Source organism: Pinus tabuliformis, chromosome 9 (genome assembly GCF_031772625.1).
Source record: "Pinus tabuliformis cultivar Carrire ecotype Pingquan chromosome 9, CPIR1, whole genome shotgun sequence".
NCBI classification, from domain to species: Eukaryota; Viridiplantae; Streptophyta; class Pinopsida; order Pinales; family Pinaceae; genus Pinus; species Pinus tabuliformis.
The window spans coordinates 1,786,622,383-1,786,641,097 of record NC_142307.1 but is presented as its reverse complement, the minus strand read 5'-3'; positions in this window follow the sequence as shown (position 1 = coordinate 1,786,641,097).

Below are 18,715 nucleotides of genomic sequence, written 5' to 3'. Positions count from 1 at the left end.
TTATAAGATTTTTCTTGCAACTACGATTTATAGACACAACGATTTTCTCCTTCTGAATCAATCCATGAATCTGCAATAAAGATATACCAGTAGGAAATAACCCTTTAGGTTCCTTGGTTTCCTTCTTTCCTGTAAAAATAAAATCTTTGCTAGGCTGTGTGTCTATCTGTGTGAGCTTATCCACAAGATTAGCTTTACGGTTAAAGTGGTCCATAAGAGCTTTTGTGAATTTGTCCCAAGTCAAGGGCCTTCGATAACCATGTTGATGCCCTTGCCACCATTGCAATCTTTCATTGTCCAAGTACATTGTTGCCACACTCAGCTGAGTCTCATCATCCATGATGTAATTCAATATAAAACATTTCTCCATTTGTTCTAGCCATTTGGCTGGATGAGAACCATCAAATGGATACAAGTCCCTCAAATTCAGATCTAGGCCCGCTATCACAAAAAATTTGGCGAAAATTTGAAATGGTCACAATTCTGTCAATATTGCTCAGAATCCCTATTATAACCTGTTTTCAGAAATGGAAAAATCATTCTGCATCTGCCTATGTGATATAAATATTGATATAGGCACTAGAATTTCACATCTGTGCTGCAACTCTCCCGCCGTCACCAAAATTTCTACAAAACAGAGCTGATTTTAAATCAGCAATATCTCCCTCATCCGGACTCCGATTCAACTGATTTTTTTTTTGAAATTGAGTGTTTCTTCACACAGAATCCAAATCTACAATTAGATTTTGCAGATCTTGCACCAAGACATCCCGATCTGTGCCGCAAATTCGCTGTCTGGAACAATTGTCTACAACACCACTGATTTTAAATCAGCGATATCTCCTTCATCTGGACCCCAATTTGACCGATTTTTCTTTTGAAATCGGGTATCTTTTCACATAGAATCCAGATCTGCAATTAGAATTTACAGATCTTGCACCTAAGCTTACAGATCTGATCTGCAAACTCGCCGCCCCCGAAACCTTGCAAAAAAAAAAAAAAAAAAAAAAAAAATTCTCCACAGTTTGCCCAAGAAAGTGCTCTGATACCACTTGTTATAGCTCTGATACCAATTGTTGTATATCTGATACCACTTGTTATGGATCTAACCTGGAAATACTATAGATTTTATATCAAAATATAATATAATGCAAATAAACCCAGAAATAGATAGAAATGCTTCTTTATTATTCAACCCTTAAGGTAGGGCAACACCATACATTCACTCCTTAAGGAAGGAGAACACTCCACAAGCCATATGCCTGTTCATACAATAATCCTTCACTATATCCCCACATGGAGTCTCTAGCCTCTATATAGGCCTCATACATACAATACCATGGGTCATTACCATGGTTCCCTCATACCATCAACTAATACCATGGGCCCATTACATTATTATTAACTACTTGTGGTCCCTTACATGACATGGGTTAACCACCTTATTTATTACTATGGCCCATCCAATTATTACATTATTACCTTGGGTACCTCCCTTGGTACCCCATATTATCCCCCCTAGGTATATAACATCCATACTCTCTTCCTTTTCCTTCTCGACAGGGCTATCCTCCAGAATCTGTTTTGATTTATTGTGTTCTTTTTCTTCTTCTAGTACCTTGTACCTATTCTGACTTAGCGGCGTTTCCTCATTGATTTTCTTTTGGTACTTTCTCCCTCGTTTACCTCTGTTTCCCACTCTGTTAAAGCTTTCAGTTTCTTTCCTTAAGGTAGCTTTAGTTCTTCTTTCCATTTTGTTTAAGGGGCAATCCTTGAATAAATGCCCATGTTCATGGCATTTGTGGAATCTGAAAGGAATATGCTCATAGTCCACTGCTTGTATCCATTTTTCATCAAAAACTTCCAGAATTACTTCATACGGTAGAGCTTCAGAGAGGTCCATCTCTACGAATATACAGGAAAAGGAGGTATACTTTCCCCACCTAGTGGCCTTCGATATTTTTACAAAATGCCCTAGTTTATTTCCTATTGCTTTTAATGATTCTGGCTACCAATAATCTAGTGGTAAAGAGCAGATCCTTATCCAAACTAGGACCGAAGTGAATGTCTTGCGCTTCAGGAGAAAATTCATCACCTAAGGCCACATATAGAGGCCTGGTAGCATAAAAGTAGGGCCCTCCTTCAAACACCTTGTCTTTATCCTCAATGTTAGTAAAAATTACAGTGAAGAAACCCTTTGATCCAAGGTGCAGATCAATGTCCCCTTTAGGTTTCCAATGATTCTTTATCCATGGCTGTAAAGCCTTCTCCGTTGGCCATAACCCCATGAATTTGCAAATGACTACGTAAGTGGCCATGTGTTCCCTATGCACCTATAGTGTTGGATCACTTAACACCACTCTAGGTGTGATGGTTTCCTTAGGCTCACACGGTCCAGTCCGATTTCTGGTGTCTGCATTCTAAATTTCTCCTTCTATTTGTTTTTCTCTTATGACTTCTTCCTGCATATTTTCCTTCCCCTGTGTACCTCTGTTGGCCCTCATCAATAAGCTCAGGCTATTCAAGGAAGATGGTGGTTCTAATACAAATGTTTGATTAATAGGGAAAAATATCAACCTAATTAGAGTGTCATGAACATTTCACAGTCCCTGTTCAAAATGGAAGCTAAGGTTGATATCAAGTTCTGTTAAGGTGATATTGATGCTTTAAAGCTAAATCACTAATCACAAAAATTAGAAGTCTATTTAAGTGTTCATCATATAGAGTAAGAACAAAATATTTTATTTGTGTGGCTACAATTAGAGGGCTAGACCCAAACCTGGTGGGAAAGCCACAAAAAAAAGCCTTAGGCTGGAGGGAGATCCTCTTGTGATTATGTGGGAGGACTTTAAAACCATCCTAAATCAAAATGTCAACCTATTGGGTATGTAGAGGACTAGTGGATCTAGTGGTACTATTTCTAGTAAAAGGAGGGGAAGAGTGTACATGAGTATACCATATAATTTAGAAAGATGGTCATAATGTTATGTATCTCCCCAAAGAAGCGAGTCGTACTCCTTAAGTATCTGGGGGGTCTACACAATGATTGTAGAAGTAGGTAATGTGGACAAAGGTTGTGTATAGGTTTTGTATCTAGAGAATGTAGGCATGAAGAAAGGGAAATCAAATTGATCGAAGTAAGAGTAACAAGACACTTCTAAGGATGGGAGGAAGAACTAGAAATGGGGGGAATAGAAAAATATAGTGACATAGAACAACAATGGAATGGTCCTAGCAACCACTACAACCATTGTAACATTGATGGTAATATATAGGAAAAGTGTTGGAGGTTGCAGCCGAAGAACTAAGACAAAATGAATAACTAGTTACTAAAAAAATAAATAATTTTTCATATAAACACCCATTTTTCAGTTGGTGACCAGTAGTAGCTAATTTGCAGTATCTTATATTGTGACCAACTTTTAGTCGTGTTTAGGTTAGTCATTAATTGGTTTTCTAAATTTCATTATCTAGTAGTATATTTAGTCCTTAATTTGGTCATTAATTTAGTTATTGATTTAGATATTAATTGCCACAATTAGGGACAAAATATACAGCAAAATATATTACGATATGGTCGCCCGAGAAAAACATTAATTACCAAAATGTTGGTCATGTTATAAGATATTGTAAATTAGCTACTAATAGTCATATATATGTAAATTTTAGTCATCGTTTGAAACCAATTAATGACCAAAGAAATATCACTAAATTCTGGTCGTGTTATAAGATATTGTAAATTACCTACTAGTAGTCGTATATATGCAAAATTTAGTCATCATTTGTAATCACAAATTTATCATTTGTAGTAGTCATTTATCTTTCTTTGGTAGTTTCATATTCATTATATAAAAGACTAATCTAGTAGTTTATCTTCATTTCATTTTCTTTCATTAATAATAATTATAAATGGCTAATTTAGTCATATATTTATTTCATTTGTGTTCATCATTAATCAATATAAACTACTAATTTAGTAGTTGTAGATTGACTTTCTATGTTCATTATTAATCAACATAAATTAATTAGTATTATTTTGCGACTAAATTAAGAAAAATGTCGTACAATGTGCATGTTCATCTAATATGAAAAAACAAAGTTACATTATTCTATATTTGAGGCTTCTGTGATTTGCATTGTGTGTGGTGATATCTTCCGGAGTCATCACATCTATGTTTTTTGTAATCAACATTTCGAGCCAACCTCTGTGGTTCATCATCTAGATAAGATGAGTGAATAAGTCGGATATTAATGAGGTAATAAATAGAGGAGAGTGTTGAGATGGGAATGCATGAAGCCGACAAGTTTGATAAAGACATGAAACATATTTTTAATTTATTGATTTTATTAATGTTTATTAAATTTTTATTAATGATTATTAAATCTTGATAGTTGTATTGATAGTTATTGATGAAAAATTAAATGTTATCACTTAATATTATTAATGATTATTAACTAACTAATTGTTTCTTGAAAAATTAATTAGTTTTTTGTTAATTATAAGATTTTTAATGATTAATTTTTTTTAGTATAACAAGAATGTTTAAATTTTGTATAATTAAAAATATTAAAATTATAATTAAAAATTTATATTTATACGCATGGTTAATTGCATATTTATTATTATCGTTATGATGATGAACTATCTTGATTTAATGTTCTCAAATTTATGGAAATATATAATATTCTAATTCATAGTTATTAAAATATTTTGTTAGTGTTGTTGCTTTTAAATCAGCAATATCTCCCTCATCCGGACTCCGATTCAACTGATTTTTTTTTTGAAATTGAGTGTTTTTTCACACAGAATTCAAATCTACAATTAGATTTTGCAGATCTTGCACCAAGATGTCCCGATCTGTGCCGCAAATTCGCTGTCCGGAACAATTGTCTACAACAACACTGATTTTAAATCAGCGATATCTCCTTCATCTGGACTCCAATTTGACCGATTTTTCTTTTGAAATCGGGTATCTTTTCACATAGAATCCAGATCTGCGATTAGAATTTACAGATCTTGCACCTAAGCTTATAGATCTGATCTGCAAACTCGCCGCCCCCGAAACCTTGCAAAAAAAAAAAAAAAAAAAAAATTCTCCACAGTTTGCCCAAGAAAGTGCTCTGATACCACTTGATATAGCTCTGATACCAATTTTTGTAGCTCTGATACCACTTGTTATGGATCTAACCAAGAAATACTATAGATTTTATATGAAAATATAAGATAATGCAAATAAACCCAGAAATAGATAAAAATGCTTCTTTATTATTCAACCCTTAAGGTAGGGCAACACCATACATTCACTCCTTAAGGAAGGAGAACACTCCACAAGCCATATGCCTGTTCATACAATAATCCTTCACTATATCCCCACATGGAGTCTCTAGCCTCTATATAGGCCTCATACATAGAATACCATGGGTCATTACCATGGTTCCCTCATACCATCAACTAATACCATGGGCCCATTACATTATTATTAACTACTTGTGGTCCCTTACATGACATGGGTTAACCACCTTATTTATTACTATGGCCCATCCAATTATTACATTATTACCTTGGGTACCTCCCTTGGTACCCCATATTATCCCCCCTAGGTATATAACATCCATACTCTCTTCCTTTTCCTTCTCGACAGGGCTATCCTCCAGAATCTGTTTTGATTTATTGTGTTCTTTTTCTTCTTCTAGTACCTTGTACCTATTCTGACTTAGCGGCGTTTCCTCATTGATTTTCTTTTGGTACTTTCTCCCTAGTTTACCTTTGTTTCCCACTCTGTTAAAGCTTTCAGTTTCTTTCCTTAAGGGAGCTTTAGTTCTGCTTTCCATTTTGTTTAAGGGGCAATCCTTGAATAAATGCCCATGTTCATGGCATTTGTGGAATCTGAAAGGAATATGCTCATATTCCACTGCTTGTATCCATTTTTCATCAAAAACTTCCAGAATTACTTCATACGGTAGAGCTTCAGAGAGCTCCATCTCTACGAATATACAGGAAAAGGAGGTATACTTTCCCCAACTAATGGCCTTCAATATTTTTACAAAATGCCCTAGTTTATTTCCTATTGCTTTTAATGATTCTGGCTACCAATAATCTAGTGGTAAAGAGCAGATCCTTATCCAAACTAGGACCGAAGTGAATGTCTTGCGCTTCAGGACAAAATTCGTCACCTAAGGCCACATATAGAGGCCTGGTAGCATAAAAGTAGGGCCCTCCTTCAAACACCTTGTCTTTATCCTCAATGTTAGTAAAAACTACAGTGAAGAAACCCTTTGATCCAAGGTGCAGATCAATATCCCCTTTAGGTTTCCAATGATTCTTTATCCATGGCTGTAAAGCCTTCTCCGTTGGCCATAACCCCATGAATTTGCAAATGACTACGTAAGTTGCCATGTGTTCCCTATGCACCTATAGTGTTGGATCACTTAACACCACTCTAGGTGTGATGGTTGCCTTAGGCTCACACGGTCCAGTCCGATTTCTGGTGTCTGCATTCTAATTTTCTCCTTCTATTTGTTTTTCTCTTATGACTTCTTCCTGCATATTTTCCTTCCCCTGTGTACCTCTGTTGGCCCTCATCAATAAGCTCAGGCTATTCAAAGAAGATGGTGGTTCTAATACAAATGTTTGATTAATAGGGAAAAATATCAACCTAATTAGAGTGTCATGAACATTTCACAGTCCCTGTTCAAAATGGAAGCTAAGGTTGATATCAAGTTCTGTTAAGGTGATATTGATTCTTTAAGCCACAAAAAAAAGCCTTAGGCTGGAGGGAGATCCTCTTGTGATTATGTGGGAGGACTTTAAAACCATCCTAAATCAAAATGTCAACCTATTGGGTATGTAGAGGACTAGTGGATCTAGTGGTACTATTTCTAGTAAAAGGAGGGGAAGAGTGTACATGATTATACCATATAATTTAGAAAGATGGTCATAATGTTATGTATCTCCCCAAAGAAGCGAGTCGTACTCCTTAAGTATCTGGGGGGTCTACACAATGATTGTAGAAGTAGGTAATGTGGACAAAGGTTGTGTATAGGTTTTGTATCTAGAGAATGTAGGCATGAAGAAAGAGAAATCAAATTGATCGAAGTAAGAGTAAGAAGACACTTCTAAGGATGGGAGGAAGAACTAGAAATGGGGGGAATAGAAAAATATAGTGACATAGAACAACAATGGAATGGTCCTAGCAACCACTACAACCATTGTAACATTGATGGTAATATATAGGAAAAGTGTTGGAGGTTGCAGCCGAAGAACTAACACAAAATGAATAATTAGCTACTAAAAAAATAAATAATTTTTCATATAAACACCCATTTTTCAGTTGGTGACCAATAGTAGCTAATTTGCAGTATCTTATATTGTGACCAACTTTTAGTCGTGTTTAGGTTAGTCATTAATTGGTTTTCTAAATTTCATTATCTAGTAGTATATTTAGTCCTTAATTTGGTCATTAATTTAGTTATTGATTTAGATATTAATTTCCACAATTAGGGACAAAATATACAGCAAAATATATTACGATATGGTCGCCCGAGAAAAAAATTAATGACCAAAATGTTGGTCATGTTATAAGATATTGTAAATTAGCTACTAATAGTCATATATATGCAAATTTTAGTCATCGTTTGAAACCAATTAATGACCAAAGAAATATCACTAAATTATGGTCGTGTTATAAGATATTGTAAATTACCTACTAGTAGTCGTATATATGCAAAATTTAGTCATCATTTGTATTCACAAATTTATCATTTGTAGTAGTCATTTATCTTTCTTTGGTAGTTTCATATTCATTATATAAAAGACTAATCTAGTAGTTTATCTTCATTTCATTTTCTTTCATTAATAATAATTATAAATGGCTAATTTAGTCATATATTTATTTCATTTTTGTTCATCATTAATCAATATAAACTACTAATTTAGTAGTTGTAGATTGACTTTCTATGTTCATTATTAATCAACATAAATTAATTAGTATTATTTTGCGACTAAATTAAGAAACATGTCATACAATGTGCATGTTCATCTAATATGAAAAAACAAAGTTACATTATTCTATATTTGAGGCTTCTGTGATTTGCATTGTGTGTGGTGATATCTTCCGGAGTCATCACATCTATGTTTTATGTAATCAACATTTCGAGCCAACCTCTGTGGTTCATCATCTAGATAAGATGAGTGAATAAGTCAGATATTAATGAGGTAATAAATAGAGGAGAGTGTTGAGATGGGAATGCATGAAGCCGACAAGTTTGATAAAGACATGAAACATATTTTTAATTTATTGATTTTATTAATGTTTATTAAATTTTTATTAATGATTATTAAATCTTGATAGTTGTATTGATAGTTATTGATGAAAAATTAAATGTTATGACTTAATATTATTAATGATTATTAAGTAACTAATTGTTTTTTGCAAAATTAATTAGTTTTTTGTTAATTATAAGATTTTTAATGATTAATTTTTTTAGTATTAACAAGAATGTTTAAATTTTGTATAATTAAAAATATTAAAATTATAATTAAAAATTCATATTTATACGCATGGTTAATTGCATATTTATTATTATCATTATGATGATGAACTATCTTGATTTAATGTTCTCAAATTTATGGAAATATATAATATTCTAATTCATAGTTATTAAAATATTTTGTTAGTGTTGTTGCTATATTAAGATATTTTGTTAATGATGTTCTAGAGCCTTTGATGTTTTTAGTTTATTAATATATCTTTATTATTAATTTTTATGTATTGATTTATAGATTTTTTTAATTACAGTTGATTAGGATTGAGTTAACTAAGGTTTAATTAAAATTAAAATGATTTTAATTTTAATATAAATTTAAACATTGAAAGAGTAAATAGATACATTCTTGATTATTGTTATTGACTCAAATATTATTTTAATCATTTTTAGATTTAGGTAAACCATAAGGAGGACCGAGGGATAATGGGGCTTGGAGCATCTAAGAGAAGGTAGAATCCCTAGTTAGAGTGGGAATCCAATTATCACTTATTTTCCAACCATCATCACGATTGAGGATGTTATAGTGTTTTCATATTTCGATGGCTTCTTTAGATTTTCTATGGTGATAATGATCAATTTTGGCCAAAACATGAGTTTTCAATACAAATGTGATGATTGGCTTTTCTAGAGCACTCGGCCAAAACCTCAGCTTTGGTCGAGCACTCTAGCAAAACCAATCATCAAATTTGTATTGAAAACTCTTGTGCTATGGCCAGAATTAATCATTCTCACCATAGAAAATTGAGGGAAGCCATCGAAATGAGAAAACACCCTAACAACTTCAACCGCGATGATGGTTGGAAAATAAATGATAATTGGATTCCCACTCTAACTAGAGATTCTACCTTCTCCTAGATGCTCCTTGCCCCATTATCCCTTGGTCCTCCTTATGGTTTACCTAAACCTTAAAATTATTAAAATAATATTTGAATTAATAACAATAATTGAGAATGTATCTATTTACTATTTCAATCTTTAAATTTATATTAAAATTAAAATCATTTTAATTTTATTTAAACCTATATTAAATTAATCCTAATCAAGTATAATGAAAAACCTTTATAAATCAATACATCAAAATTAATAATATAGATATATTAATAATATAAAAACATCGAATACTTAGGAACATCATTAACAAAATATCTTAATAGAGCAACATCACTAACAAAATATTTTAATAACTATCAATTACAATATTATATATTTCCATAAATTTGAGAACATTAAATCAAGATAGTTCATTATCGTAATGATAATAATAAATATGCAATTAACAATGCATATACATATCAAGTTTTAATTATAATTTTAATATTTTAATTCATATAAAACTTAAATATTATTGTCAATACTAGGAAAATTAGTCATTAAAAATATTCTAATTAACAAAAACTAATTAATTTTACAGAAAAAAAATTAGTTAGTTAATGATTATTAATAATATTAAGTCATAACATTTAATTTTTCATCAATAACTATAAATATAATTGTCAAGATTTAATAATCATTAATAAAAAATTAATAAACATTGATAAGATCAATAAATTAAAAATCTATTTCATGTCTTTATCAAACTTGTCAACTCCATGCATTTCCATCTCCACCCTCTCCTCTATTTATTACCCAACTAATGTCTGACTTATTCACTCATCTAATCTTGATGATGAACCACAGAGGTTGTTTCGAACCGTTGGTTACAAAAAATATAGATGCGATGACTCAGAAAAATATCACCACACAATGTTACATATGCTAATTACGATACTAAATAATATCAAGTGCAACTATAAATAACTTCAACCACATAAACTATATTATATGAAATGGCAAGTATTACAATACAAGTTTCCAACTTAATATTGGTTGCACTACAATTTACACATGAAATATTGTTTCATCACTTCAAAACATTATCATTGTGTTGCCAAGACATTGTAGGTGAATTCACCAACTTTGAAGACTTGACCATGAGCGTCTGTGTATGAGTCTCATGCGAAATAATTTCTTTAAGGGTATAGCTAGACCAATTATCTCTACTCTCTCTCTCCCTCTCTACATTTGTCACTCCAGTTTTATTATTATCCTCTTTCTTCAATTCTTGTTTTTTACCATTAATACTGAGTTTTCTTCTGAAATGAAATATGATATAATGCAGAGTATAAGACATGAAATACGATGAAAAATATACCTCAACATCAACTATGTCAATGCAATTTTTCCCCACAAAGGAAAGAAACGCGCAAAAGGTTTCTTCAGTTGGGTGATAGTGGCCACTATGTGGCTAGATGACCTATATAAAAAAAATAAAGAATCACCATAGAAAAAGAACACCTTGGGAACTGAATAAAAATCATGTCAACTAAGTTAAAATATAAAAATATCAAGTTATAGATATCTTATGAAAACAAATGGAGAAAAAAAGACAACATATATAATAAATAATGTATGACATCTAGCTGGAAAATTTCATCATAGAAGAAAAAAATTCTCCTATGGTTATCCATACATGTGGGTGGGTAACATGTCCTAATATGCCATGATCATTAGGGTCTAGAGGAAGTAAACCTCCTACTAACATAATGATTGATTGGTTGCATCTTGGTCTTGGCTCTCCTTTGTGAGTCCAAAAAATAAAATAAGTCCATCATTAACTAGCTCTACTCCATAGTATCATTTTCACATGTTATCTCCATGTACCTACAAAAAATGTCATATATGCCAAAAAAAAAGGCATTTTGTAATTGTTTCTAAAATTATGTCATTTATACCCCCTTCCAATGTATCTAACCAAATGTACCCACTTGATTTTCTCTTTTATATTCATTTACATCCTAAAAAATATTCGTTTAAAAAACAAAAACAACCCTAATATCTCCAGATCCTAATGCTCATTCATATTTTCCATAAACCATAGGAATTAATACTCTCTTATGATCAACATTTTACAACAAGGAAGCTACACAAAACTAACTATACGTAGAAAAAAAAATGAAGCTATTGGTATAAAAAGAAAACTGAAGCTTAACTTCCAGTGTTATAATGAAGCTTAATTTCTATTAGTAACTAAATAAAACAGAAATCAAGTTATACATATCAAACAAACAACAATGAAGCTACACAAAATACTAACTCAATCGGTATAAATTTAAAACATAATGAGAAAAGGAGTAGCGCATCATTCTCTACCATGTGTTCTACCAAATAAAATGTTAAAAATACTAAGAGGAAAAATCTCTTCTTTACAATGCATTTTGAGAAGAATAAATGAATATTTAATTCCTTATATTCTACTTTAAGAAATCCATTTAGATTTCAATGTCAAAGTACCTCCACATAAAGAGATATAACCTTTCAAGTTTCCACATACATCATAGAAATTCAAGATGATACTTCCATAAACAAGAAAATGAATTAGAACCAAACATCATATACTTGTGACAAGAGAAGATATGCAAAGCATTGGTTATCTTGCATAGATAAAAAAATTTCATTGTTTTGTGTGCGGATCCTATAGCCAATACACACTCATTGGAATAATTGAACGCAAGACAACTAACTGAATAAATATGAACACACTTTATTAGAAGGAACCAAAATAATACCTCAACCCAAAACAAAACTCATACTACATTGATATGTCTATGAATTGAAAGGGTAATGAGAACAATGACACCAGAAGGAAAGTGTGAGAGAAAATCAAACTATACTCTGTATATTATATTAGGCATATACAAGATTATAAAATTGGTGGATAGAAATATTTTATAAGTTAGGAGAGTGATAATATTTGACCCACTTCATTGTAATAAACTAACATCATGCCAAGAAAAACTCCAACCTCATCCTAACAGAAGCTTTTAGGTGTTGTAGATATAGATGTTAACATGGACACTAACCTGGGTCATTAAATCTATGTTGATCTATGGTTTAAAATTGGCCAAGGATCATGTTTGGCTAAGTGTCATTTGACTCACTGAAATTTGGGTTGTGAGTTGATTAAGTGTGTACTCCCATCATGTCTTATCTCTCGTTACAGATATAAGAGGTGAAAGATACAAATCAAGTTACAACCTCTAGTATCAGGATAACAAAAGGTACATGTCTAATAGTTAGTTAATCTACATTGTAGGGGTTCACTGCTTGTTTCTAGCTATATTCTAAATAAATTGAATTGATATAAGAGATGGATTTCCATCCACATTACTGAATTGGGAACTACTTTTAGGATTTTTTTCTTGTTTAATACATTTTATTTTAAATCTATGAGAAAATGATTAAGTGCATCAATGCTTTGCTAACAAAAAAAGCCATGATTTCTTGTGCAAACTGTCTATTGTTTTTAGTATTGGATATTTTTCAAGCTTTAACTGTGATAATATACCCATAAATAAATGATAAAATCTCACACCATAAAACCTCCAACATTTTAGCAAAGATTTTATAAAATGCCCTTTTTGGTATTTATACTAAATCAACATAGGTTTGTCTTAACCATGGAACTATTAATCAATGCAAGGGATTAAAAATACCAGATGAAAACTTCTTGGTACTAAATTACTTTTGCCATTACGCATTGGATGCTAAATTTTTCTAGGTTAATTATTACTAAAATGCACACACACACACACACATATAATATCTCCCATACCATGGGCTATTAAAGGACCTCCCTTTGATTGGTGAAACTTAAAGGTACATTTTTAAGATGAAAAAGTACTATTTTCCTAAGGTCACTAATGTTTCAGGGTGTCAGTGTGGGCTTTGGGAAGGGAACACGATTTATAAAAAATGGCTTCATTATACTGGGATGACACTGACATGTTAAAAAAATGTTGTTGAGCCTAAGAATGAAGTATGGGAACATTTTGTGAAGTCTAGACAGAATAACATTTTCTTGTTTTTTAGAACATAAACACAGACATGTAACAATCACCCAATTTTTCAAAAGCATGGTCTATAGGATGGATTTTATTTTCTTGGTAATAAAATGTAGTTTTTATATTTACTGAGCCCAAGTTGTGTAAAAATACACATAGAAAATATGAGGGGAAGTTTGCTACATGATTTTTGGAATCGTTTTGCCTACTATCCACTCCATCCATTCCAACATAAACAATCCCATTCACACAAACTAGATAGTCGATAGGATACAATTAGCACAGGAAAAGAGGTGTAAACTCTAACTATAAAACATGAGAGATATACATTTTTTTATGTGCATGTGCATTTTGTACTATCCAATGGATATATCCTCAAGGTTTGTAACTGTCTTGACTCTCAAAGACCATAAATGATCTCTACTCCAGCCACCTGGAAAGACAAAAAGTGATCCTATGACTCCAAGCTTCAGAAGTCCTCCAAGAGTGGAATAAAAATACACTTATACATAGCGAGGCTACCGCCACTTTTTCTAATCTCCTAGGCATGTAAAAAAAAAATCAGAAAACCATTTAAGTATGTCAAGTCTTCATGGCTGAATTCCTTTCTTCTACAATTTTAAAATATCATATTTGTAACTAACAATTGTACTACAGTTGTAATCCCAAGAGTGAAGGTTGGTATTAAAAAACTAATTTGAAGGATTCTTGAATAGAGCCATCTCTAGATTACAACAATATCCATTTCCCAATTTCCCTTTTGGGTCCTGTGGATAAGGACTCAGGATTCAATCTCATTTTTCAGTTCTCTGAATACATGGATTAACAAAACAATGTTAAGAATTTATTTCATTCTTTGAATCTCCTTGAATAGTGAACTTGAGAATAACGTTTCCGTCCTATATTTTCCACACAGCCAATTCATGGCAACAAGAAAATCGCCAAAAATTTGCAGCTTTTGAACCATTTTTTTTTTAAGCCAAGGATATCAACAATTTTAGTTCTAAAAGCTCGGAAAGAATATGGAATATTTATGTAAGTGGTTATTTACTTCTCTTATACTATCCAAATGAGATTCCAAACCATTGAAGATAACATTCTCCATATATAAGGAATTTCATTATATAGACATTTGTATAAATGTGGATAATAGTTAACAACTCTCTCCACTTTTATACTAGATAAGAACCTAAAAAGTAACTTGTTTCTCTAATATCCTTTTTTCTAGGTCCGTCTATCCTATTTCACCACCTTACCACAATCTGATCTATTTTAACCAAGCAATTTTTCTGGACTCTGAATTATGTAATTTTTATGAAGTTGTTGAGACTGTCTAGTCCCTACTGTTAGCTTGCAAAGAGAAATCATATGCACCATAGTTGAAGAGAAAAGTAGAAATGGAATGCTACTTCTTGTCAACATTGTTAACATTAGCCCTTTTTTTGTTTTCCTTATAGATATGGCTCGCACTATGCGTTGGTGCAAATAGTACAACAGGATGCAAATATCAATACACGAAATTTCCCATAGGTACCGTTACAGATATCCTCAAGGTCTTCATTGGAATTAGTGTTGAAATATACATCGATGTTTTCACTAGGTTCCTTAGCCAGAGATCCGTAAATATGTTCTTTTTCCTAGCAGTGGGTCCTCTTGTAGTCTACTTCCTTGTCATGTATTTGAGTAGACCTTGCACACCAATTTTTGTGGAAGATATAGAAGAGCAAGGGTACTTCACTTTCGTCCAAGCGATTAACATTATTGTATCTTTGTATCTTCTTTCATTTTCTATAGAAAATGATATTTTTTCTTTAGAAAACCATTTTATCTCCAAGCTATTTGTAGTGGTAATGGTTTTGTTTATCTTGTCACCCACTTTGATTCCTTTGGAATTGACATTACGTGCAATCAAGGAAGACCATGTACATGTGCAAAATTCTCTTCACTTGGAGATGAACCCTTGTAGAAACCTAGTTCTTGATATGGAACAAAAAGGCCAGAACATGAAGCCTAGTGCATATAAGAACATTGTTGAATCTCTATATTTTAATAACCCGGTGTCAAGCATGTCAAAGGACAATATCAATGACTTGCAAATATAATTAGAGGGTTCACCCTTGTTTCATGGCATTAAGGAAATGAACCTATATATTCTATTATTTGAAGGAGAAGGAGATGTCTAGAAAAACAGAAGACCAAGATGATGAGAAGATTTCAATTTTCACCAAGTTGTGGTGAAAGTTGACTTTTGGTTGCTTTTTGTATTCTTCTTCTGTGGGGTTGGTTCTAGGGGTACATTTATTAATAATTTGGCACAAATAGGATTGGTTGAAGGCTTATAAAAATATCACAATCCTATTAACGATAATTGGTGTTTGCAACTTTGTTGGGCATCTTGGTTGTGGGGTTGTCTTAGAATATTATGCTAGGTTTGCTATTTTGGGATTCTCATCTTGTTTTGTTTATGAACATATGTTAATCAGTGAGATGGGTATACTATTTTTCTATTAATTAGAAAAGAGTTATTTCATGCAATTAGTTTTAGTTCTTATTAGAACAATGGATGCTAAACATGTAGGCAAAAGGCCATTTATCGGACAGTTTGGATGACAGCCTCACAAGCTCTTATGATAGGGGATTTTCTATTCTTTGCCTCATATTTTCAAATATATATTTATATCTCTTCTTTAGTATTGGAAATTTGATATTGAGTACAATTCTATGTAATGGTGCCTACAACTCCTGAGCTCTTTGAATTGAAGCAGTTTGGAAAGATTTACAATTTCTATACAATTTCTAACAGTAGAGAATCAACTCAGAGCTTTCCTCTTTTTTGGCCTCCTTGCTAGATACATATACGATCAGGAAGCTTATAGGAAACCTATCTATTCCTACACAACAAGAATTAGTGCCATCAATGTTGATTGTTTGGGGCCTAACTACTTCAGGCTTAGATTTCTTATCATGGCATGGTTGTGTGCTTTTGGGGTTCGGGTGAGAATTATTCTTATAATCTGGATAAGTCTAGTTTATGAGACACTGTATAGTTGGGGTTCCTTCTGCATTTCAAAAACAATAAGTACAAAATAATGAACATTGGAGAAAGCATTAAAAATATGAAGTTCATTCAACATTGGTAGACCTTTCTAGGTTCATGTAATGAGAGTTATGCTATCAAGCATATTTTTTTTTGAAATGAATTTATGCCGGCTTAGCTAGCTGTTTAAATTCTAATTATTTTTCAAAAACCTTACTTTTATTGAATTGAGGCTTCTGTGATCCATAATAGTTGTAAGAAGAACTTCGGCGTAAATCACATTGGGAAATACCTTTGTCGACGTGTTTCGAACCAACTAGTGTGGTTCATCGTCACGAAAAGTTGAAGAAACAGAGCCAGCTAAGCAAGTTAAATGGTCTGAGCAGAGCCCGCAACGGCTATCTTGGCTAACAGCTAAGTTTCACTTATGATGAGAGTCAAAAAGTCATTTTAATAATATAGTTGTATTCGATGACCATTCCTTTAAAATATATAAAATTATTTTTATTTATTTATTTAATTATTTATTAATTTAATAGGTGTAATGTTAAAAGTTAGTTAAAAGGCTTAAAATTATAAGTTATAAGAAATATTATAATATACATAGGGTATAGGATAATGGTTAGTTAGGATTAAAAAATAAATGAATAAATAAATAAATATAAAAATAGGAATAAAGTAAGTGGATGAAGCTAGTAAAGGTAAAAGTTAGTTGCAGAGACAAAATTAATAGTGAATCAAAATAAATAAAGGAAAAACAAATAACTAAAAATAAACTCAAATAAATAAAAATATCTAGGACTATAATAAAGAACATAGCTAAAAAAGGTTGAAGTTAGTTTAAAAGATAAAAGGAAAAATAAAGTAAATGAATAATTAGATTAAAAAAATAAAAAATAAAAATAAAAATAAATAAATAAATAATAAATAATAAAAATATATAAAAAACAAAAACTAGGAAATATAATTAAGAATGAGGTAGTAAAGGTAAAAATTAGATAAAAATTATAATAATAAGAAGAATAATAAGAATAAAAATATATAATAGAGAACAAAGCTAATTAAGGTAAAAGTTTTTTTTTTCTCGGCAAGATTAACTACTTTTCTATTAATATATACAGATAACTTTACATTCAAAGAAACGGGCTGCCCAAGGCCATCTGCGGCTCATGGGCTGCATATTCAGACTTGTTCCATTGCCGTGCAGGGCTATAAGATCAAAGAGATCAAAATTTTAAATGTTAAGCGTTTCCAAAATGGCTCCATAACAACCCACGCAAGGGCAATTCCACAGAGACCTACAACCCAGACAGACTATGGAAACCGGATTCATAACTATGGACATACAAAAAACCAGGCAATCATCAAGGATTTGCGCCCAACAAGAGACATCGTCCCCACTGCAAAGGTGGAGACTGCATACAGTAACTAGCCACAAAAAACACAGACGACCAAGTAAAAACAGGAAATTGAAATTGTTCCTACCCCGAAACCCGAGATGAGAGAGGAAGGCAAAAAACACAGGACCACCTCCAGAGCTAATCCTCTGGCTCTTCTTCCATCGCCGTCGGAGTGTGCTCTAGTTCTGGATGCGCGGGAGCTTGATGTTGGTTGGGGAATTGAGAGCGGTTTGTCCCGGAATTGCTCTCCTCACTCGCCGGTTCCTCCACTGGGAGCTTCCCGCGTCCACTTGCAGAGCCTTCTGCTTCAATTGACGTCTCCCCCATTGGGAGTTTACCCTTACCTCGTGCCTTGTTGTCTTCCGCCAGGACCAGAGATGATTCTTCTGCGTTCTCCTCCTGAATTTGGGTGAAAAGCACAGAGATGTGTGCGTTGATGCCTGGATTATCCCCAGAGCCTCCCAGAGTGAATATAACAGAACCGAATGCAGGTAGCTTGGGCTCCCCTCCACTAGAGCTGCCCACTTCCATGACTTGACAGGCCGGGATAGGGGTGGCTCCCATCCTTCGGTAACAATAACAACAACAACAGTGATGATGAATATCTGCAGCTGGGGGGCGAGAGGATTCTCCACGCCCTGGTCCTCTGCGACAAGGCATCCTCTCACGCACCATAATAGCCACCAAACCTTTGTTTCGTTCCCCTGCAGATGAGGTTCGGCACTGTATCTGCGCCCTCCCCACAACGTGCAATCCCCAATTGGAGACAGAGCAAAGTATAAATAGACGACTAACCATTCCAGGGAACGCAGGTGTGTTATAAACCTCCGCCCTTCTCTCAACCTCCAACT